Here is a 7784-nt window from a genome sequence, read left to right as displayed (position 1 = left end):
TTGGAAGAATCAACATTGTGTAAATGACTCTACTATCCAAAGCAATCACAGATTCAATGCAATCCCTATCAAACTACCACTGGCATTTTTCACACAACTAGAACAAAAAATTTCACAATTTGTATGGAAACACAAAAGGCCCCGAATAGCCAAAGCAGTCTTGAGAACGAAAAAGGGAGCTGGAGGAATCAGGATTCCTGACTTCAGATTATACTACAAAGCTACAGTAATCAAGACAGTATGGTACTGGCACAAAAACAGAAATATAGATCAATGGAGCAGGATAGAAAGCCCAGAGATAAACCCATGCTCATATGGTCACCTTGTCTTTGATAAAGGAGGCAGGAATGTACAGTGGAGAAAGGACAGCCTCTTCAATAAGTGGTGCTGGGAAAACTGGACAGGTACATTTAAAAGTATTAGTTTAGAACACTCCCTTACACCATACACAAAAGTAAGCTCAAAATGGATTAAAGACCTAAATGTAAGGCCAGAAACTATCAAACTCTTAGAGGAAAACATAGGCAGGACACTCTATGACATAAATCCCAGCAAGATCCTTTTTGACTCACCTCCTAGAGAAATGGAAATAAAAACAAAAACAAATAGGACCTAATGAAACTTCAAAGCTTTTGCACAGCAAAGGAAGCCATAAACAAAACCAAAAGACAACCCTCAGAATGGGAGAAAATATTTGCAAATGAAGCAACTGACAAAGGATTAAACTCTAAAATTTCCAAGCGAATCATGCATCTCAATAAAAAAAAAAATCAAAGAACCCAATCCAAAAATGGACAGAAGACCTAAATAGACATTTCTCCAAAGACGATATACAGACTTTCAACAAACACATGAAAGAATGCTCAACATAATTAATCATTAGAGAAATGCAAATCAAAACTACAATGTGATATCATCTCACACCGGTCAGAATGGCCATCATCAAAAAATCTAGAAACAATAAATGCTGGAGAGGGTGTGGAGAAAAGGGAACCCTCTTGCACCGCTGGTGGGAATGTGAATTGGTGCAACCACTATGGAGGACAGTATGGAGGTTCCTCAAAAATCCAGAAATAGAACTACCATATGACCCAGCAATCCCACTACTGGGCATATACCCTGAGAAAACCATAATTCAAAAAGTGTCATGTACCAAAATGTTCATTGCAGCTCTATTTACAATAGCCCAGAGATGGAAACAACCTATGTGTCCATCATTGCATGAATGGATAAAGAAGATGTGGCACATATATACAATGGAATATTACTCAGCCATAAAAAGAAACGAAACTGAGCTATTTGTAATGAGGTGGATCGACCTAGAGTCTATCATACAGAGTGAAGTAAGTCAGAAAGAGAGTGACAAATACCGTATGCTAACACATATATATGGAATTTAAGGAAAAAAATGTCATGAAGAACCTAGGGGTAAGACAGGAATAAAGACACAGACCTACTAGAGAATGGACTTGAGGATATGGGGAGGGGGAAGGGTAAGCTGTGACAAAGCAAGAGAGTGGCATGGACATATATACACTACCAAATATAAGGTAGATTACTAGTGGGAAGCAGCCGCATAGCACAGGGAGGTCAGCTCGGTGCTTTGTGACCACCTAGAGGGGTGGGATAGGGAGGGTGGGAGGGAGATGCAAGAGGAAGGGAATATGGGGATATATGTATATGTATAGCTGATTCACTTTGTTATAAAGCAGAAACTAACACACCATTGTAAAGCAATTATACTCCAATAAAGATGTAAAAAAAAAGAAAAAAAATACAGTGGAGAATAAAAAAGATGTGGCACATGTATACAATGGAATATTACTCAGCCATGAAAAGAAACAAAATTGAGCTATTTGTAATGAGGTGGATGGACCTAGAGTCTGTCATACAGAGTGAAGTAAGTCAGAAAGAGAAAGACAAATACAGTATGCTAACACATATATATGGAATCTAAGGGGAAAAAATGTCATGAAGAACCTAGGGGTAAGATGGGAATAAAGACACAGACCTGCTAGAGAATGGACTTGAGGATATGGGGAGGGGGAAGGGTAAGCTGGGCCAAAGTGAGAGAGTGGCATGGACATATATACACTACGAAGTGTAAAATAGATAGCTAGTGGGAAGCAGCCGCATAGCACTGGGAGGATCAGCTCGGTGCTTTGTGACCATCTAGAGGGGTGGGATAGGGAGTATGGGAGGGAGGGAGATGCAAGAGGGGAGAGATATGGGCACATATGTATATGTATAACTGATTCACCTTGTTATAAAGCAGAAACTAACACACCATTGTAAAGCAATTCTACTCCAATAAAGATGTAAAAAAAAAAAAGAAAGAAAAGAAAAGCCAACCTCTGCCCTCAAGATGCTCACAGCAGTGGGGAAGATGGAGAAGGAAGCTGACAATTACAGCACCATGGGACGCTGGGATGAAAGTGTAGAAATATGTCTTTGCTAAGGGTGTTTATTAATTAGAAAAGGGAATGATAGCAGATGATTCTGCTTCTGTTTTGGTTTTTTTTAAACCAGACTATCTCTCAAGTTTAGTATTTTTTCAATTTAAATTATTTTAAAAATTGAATTATAATTGATATACAATATTAGTTTCAGGTTAAGTTTTAAAAAATTGTGTTAATATATGCATAACATTATCATTTTAACCGTTTTAAGTGTACATTTCAGTGGCATTAAGTACATTCACATCGCTGTGCAACCATCACCACCATCCTTCTCCAGAACTTTTTCATCCTCCCAAACTGCAACTCTGTACCCATTAAACAATAATTCCCCATTTCCTCTCACCCAAGTCGCTGGTAACCAGTATTCTACTTTCTATCTCTATGAATTTGACTATTCTAGGTACCTTGTGTAAGTAGAATCATATAATATTTGTCCTTTTGTGTCTTATTTTACTGAGCATAATGTTTCAAGGTTCATCCATGTTGTAGCAAGGTAACAAATTTCATTCCTTTTTACAGCTGAATAATATCCTGTATGTATGTAAATATCACCTTCTGTTTATCCATTCATCTGTTGATGGACACTTGGGTTCTTTCCACCTTTTGGCTATTGTGAATAATGCTACTATGTACAAATAGCTATTTGAGTCCCTGCTTTCAATTCTTTTGGAGTGGAATTGCTGGGTCACATGGTAGTTCTACGTTTAACCTTTTGAGAAACCACCAATCTGTTTTTCACAGTGGTTGCACCATTTAACATTCCCACCAGCAATGCACGAGGGTTCCAATTTCTTCATATCCTCACCAACATTTTTTTCTATTTTTTAAAAAATTGTAGCCGTCCTAGTAGGTGTAAAAGTGGCAGCTTACTGTGGTTCTAATTTGTATTTCCCTAATGAGTAATGATGTTGAACATCTTTTTATGTGCTTATTGGTCATTTGCATATCTACTTTGGAAATATATCCATTCAATCCTTTGCCCGTTTTTGAATTAGGTTGTTTTTTGTTGTTGTTGAATTATAGGAGTTTTTTTGCATATCCTGGATATGGCTGCCTTATCAGGTATATGATTTGCAAATATTTTTCCCCATTCAGTAGGCTGTCTTTTTTTTTTTTCAGTAGGCTGTCTTTTTGCTTTCTTGATAAGGTCCTTTAATGCATAAAAGTTCTTAATTTTGATGAAGTCCAATTTATCTATTTTTTTTCTTTTTTTTGCCTATGCTTTTGGTGTCATATCCACAAAGTCATTGCCAAACCATATGTCATGAAGATTTCCTCCAATGTTTTCTTCTAAGAGGTTTATAGTTTTAGGTCTTACTTTTAGATCTTTGATCCATTTTGAGTTCATTTTTATATATGAAGTAAGGTGAAGGTCCAATTTCATTCTTTTGCATGTGGGTGTCCAGTTGCCCCAGCACCATTTGTTGAAAAAACTGTCCTTTCCCCATTGAATGATTTTGGCACCCTTGTCAAAAATCTATTGACTGTATATGTGATGGTTGGTTCTGTTTTGAGTGTGGTCCTCTCTCACCATCACAAACTGGTTCCTGAGTTCAGTTGATTGGGGAGGGAGAAATCATGTCCCTGAGACTTGAAGATTGCTGGACAAAGCTTAAACAGGAGACCATTACCTCATATCTCAATCCTTACGACAGTATGATTCCAAAAGCTTGCTCTGCAGGTAAAAGTTACATTCATGAGCTTTCCCTTCTACATAGTGAGTGTTCAAATAAATATTTGTTGAACAAATATTAAAGCACTTTATTCACTTAACAATATAGTAAAATGCAATTTCTATATTTAAAGATGTCTTAGTTCCTATAAAAGCAAATGAAATTCCCCAAATTAGAATCTGTGACATTTTCAAATATTCTGATGACTTCTTAACTTTAAAGGAGTTTTCAGAGTTTGAAAAAGTTCAAAGAGTTCTTTGATTATTATTCTCTCACTCTCTTTTTCCCCTGGCCTTTATGTTATACAACATAGTACAGACCCAGTTCTCTCTTTGATAAAGATGCTATTAATCTTTCTCACACCTAGGAAGCGAGTACATAATGACACAGAGTAAACAGATTTCTTTCCATTTAGACTTCATAAACACGAAGCAGTAATACATTAAGCTGTTCATTTTTTCTCCATGGCAAGCACTGCACAAGCAGAATGCAATGCTGTATTTCCATCATGTTGCATTCCATACCAGCTATGTGACAAGATTCTCAGGTGCTCAATGGAATAGATGTGCTTCGAGCAATAGTAAGGCAGAGTCTTCCCTGCAGACAAGTGTAGCCTAGTTCTCTCCATTGTGAACCGGATGTCATTTTTAGGAACTCATTTGAGGTTGGCGACCCAGTGATTTCCTATGGACAGAGAGTAGGGTCTGCCTGACAGGGCCCATTTTGTGACTGACTGCCGAGCCTCCATCAGGGAAGATCGATAGTTGGCATGGCAACGAGCTCGTTTCTCCAGAAATGAGCTCCTTTTATTAAATTTTGCCAGCTATTGATCAATTCCTGATCCATATATCAAAACATGACAAGCAGTTAATGAATCACAGGTCTGGTTGAGTTAAACAACAACAACAAATATGCAAGAGAGTTAGGCCTGAATCTTTCTCTGCAAATTTGGTCCAAGGATTCTAACATGAATAGTGACTGGTACAGCATGAATCCATTTGTAAGGATGTAGATGTACCAAGAAAGGAAAATGCAGTGACTAAAACACATTTTCACAGTAAGTTTAAGATTGCAATTTCGTCTTTTTTTCCTCTTTAGATACTTTAAGACAAAGCTATATTTCATACCATGCATGCCCTTATTTTCCAAGTTTTATGCTGAAAGACAAAAGAGTATCTGGCTTATCTGGGGGCAGGGCTGGATGTTTCTTTCCTTTAGCTAGTAATGTTACCAACTCTCCACTTCCTGCAATTTTAGGCTGTCAGGCTCTGTGTGTGAAAGGAGGAGCTTGGAGAAGAGAAAGGGTCCCATTGTGAAGAAGAATGGTCAAGACCATGGAGGTGGCTTTGACTCATTCCCTTCCCATTTTCCTTTCTTCAACTTCCTTTCCATTTCCTGGCCACTCAACACCTCTCTTCAGCTGATTTTCTCCAACCCAAATAGAAGACTGATTTATCCCGTAAGTAATGCTTTTCAGCTGAGGACCCAGTTCATCTTCTTTCTTCCATTAACCAAGCTTATGTCACTTTAAGGAGTGAAAATAGCGTAACACTCTCTAGTATCCAAACTGCAGATTAAAACCACACAAAGGGCCTTAATGATGTCAGACAAGGCACATCGTCCATCAAGAGAAAAATCATGCCTTAAAAAAAAAAAGATGCGCTCCACTCCTTATTTACATTAAAGATAAAAGCAGTTCTGCCCTCAGTTTCTTCATACCTGATTTAATAAGATTCCATTTAATCTGGATTCTTAGTGCAATGACAGATTATCAGGGATCCAGGAGTCACCTTCATAACTCCCTACAGTATGCTTGGTGTAGTTTAGAAACTTCCAGCTTCTTATTTATTCATATAATATGGAGTATGATAACATCTCATGACAACAGTTGGGAAAGACTAGCTGGGGTTCCGTGTTATTGTGTGAGATCTATTTGTATAAGAATTTATTATCATAAAAATAAACTTCCTTCAATAATGACCCTATAGAAAGAGCAGCCTCAAGAGCTCTGGCAGGGATTCCAAACCTGAATTAAAATGGACTATTTTGCATAGGCGGAATTAGACCCACGTTACTGAAAAGTGATTTAATTATGTCTGACATTATCAAAATGACTACTGGAAGAATTAAAAGTGATTAGCTATGGAGTACAAGTGGTGCCTATTTGCTTCTCGAAGTGTCCTAGAACTTTAAAAAATGTAATTGGCTAAAAGCAGACTAAAATAACCTAGGACTAATAGCTATTTTATGTATGTATATATGGGTGTGTATCTGTGTCTTTGGAGGTTTACTGGGTTTTTTTGTAATAGTGGTGTTCTAAGTATGACAGCATTTCTTAGACATTAAAAAAACACTGATTCATTTCAACTTAAAAATAAATCTTTGTTTGGCTCCTATTATGAACAATGCAGATAGTACTAGGTTGTACAGGGCAAAAGTAGCTAGCTTTTAGTTTCAGAATCTAAAAAATGCTGATCTAAACAATAAAGCCACAGACTAGTAATAGCCTCACACCCTTAGCAAAATGATACCTGTTAGACTAATCAGATGCCCTTTTGTGACCTAGGGCTCAGCCTGTTAGGTCAAGTGGCTATTGTGGCCATCATCTAGCCTGGATGTCTCCCAGCTCTTGATTTGGTTTGTGAGGTCACCTCATGTCAGCTGGGAAGATAGGTTCTAAGCTCCCTTCTTTGTTGGCTGCACTATGAACTCCTCAAGGACACAAACCGCTGCTATTTACTCTGGAGTTCCTTCCAGAGCACAGCATAATGCCCAGCACCCGGTAATCACACAATGTATGTATGTGGAGTTGAAAGAGAGCTTCTAAATCAAGAGGAGTTTACCAGTGAGCCTGGGGTGGAGGGAGAGCATGCGGAGTGGCAGTCTGTCTTCCTCAGTGACCCAGAGGCTAGAATAGAGGGCTCACCTCTGTTCTCTCGAGTCACCAGGCTGGATGGATGAGGCGACGGGCAAGTATTCACATCTGTGTAGATTTCCCTCTCCTTGCATCTGGGCTGGGGCTGGAACCTGATTTAAGTAATAAAATGCAGCAGAAATGACACTGTGCCTGTTCTGGGTCTTACAATCTGGCAGTTTTTGGTTTTGTGCTCTTAGGAGCTTTGAGCCACCATGTCAAAAGCCCAGCTACCCTGCTGCAGAAAACATGCAGAGTCCCCATGGAGAGAGAGAAGCTCTCCGACTACGTGGAGAGCGGGGGTCTCAGCCATCCTGACGTGTGAGCTGTGCCTAGTCCCTAGCCGCCCCAACAGCTGAATGCAGCCACACAGGAGGCCCCTGTCAAGAACAGCAGAAGAGCTACCTACCCAGATGAGCCCAGCCCAAACTGAAAAATCCGGAGCAAAAAAAGTGGGCATTGCTGTAAGCCACTAAATTTTGAGGTACTTTGTTAACATAGCAATAGGTGACCGAAACATTTCACAAACAGTATTGGGAGGACTGGCCTGTGTACAGTTGGAACCCTTTTATTTATTATTATTATTTTTAAAAATATTGATTTATTTATTTAGGCTGGGCCGGGTCTTAGTTGTGGCATGCGGGATCTAGTTTCCTGACCAGAGACTGAACCTGGGCCCCCTGCATTGGGAGCATGGAGTCTTTCCCACTGGACCACCAGGGAAGTCCCCAGTTGGAA

The sequence above is a fragment of the Phocoena phocoena genome, chromosome X (genome assembly GCF_963924675.1).
Source record: "Phocoena phocoena chromosome X, mPhoPho1.1, whole genome shotgun sequence".
NCBI classification, from domain to species: Eukaryota; Metazoa; Chordata; class Mammalia; order Artiodactyla; family Phocoenidae; genus Phocoena; species Phocoena phocoena.
This window is presented reverse-complemented; position numbering follows the sequence as displayed.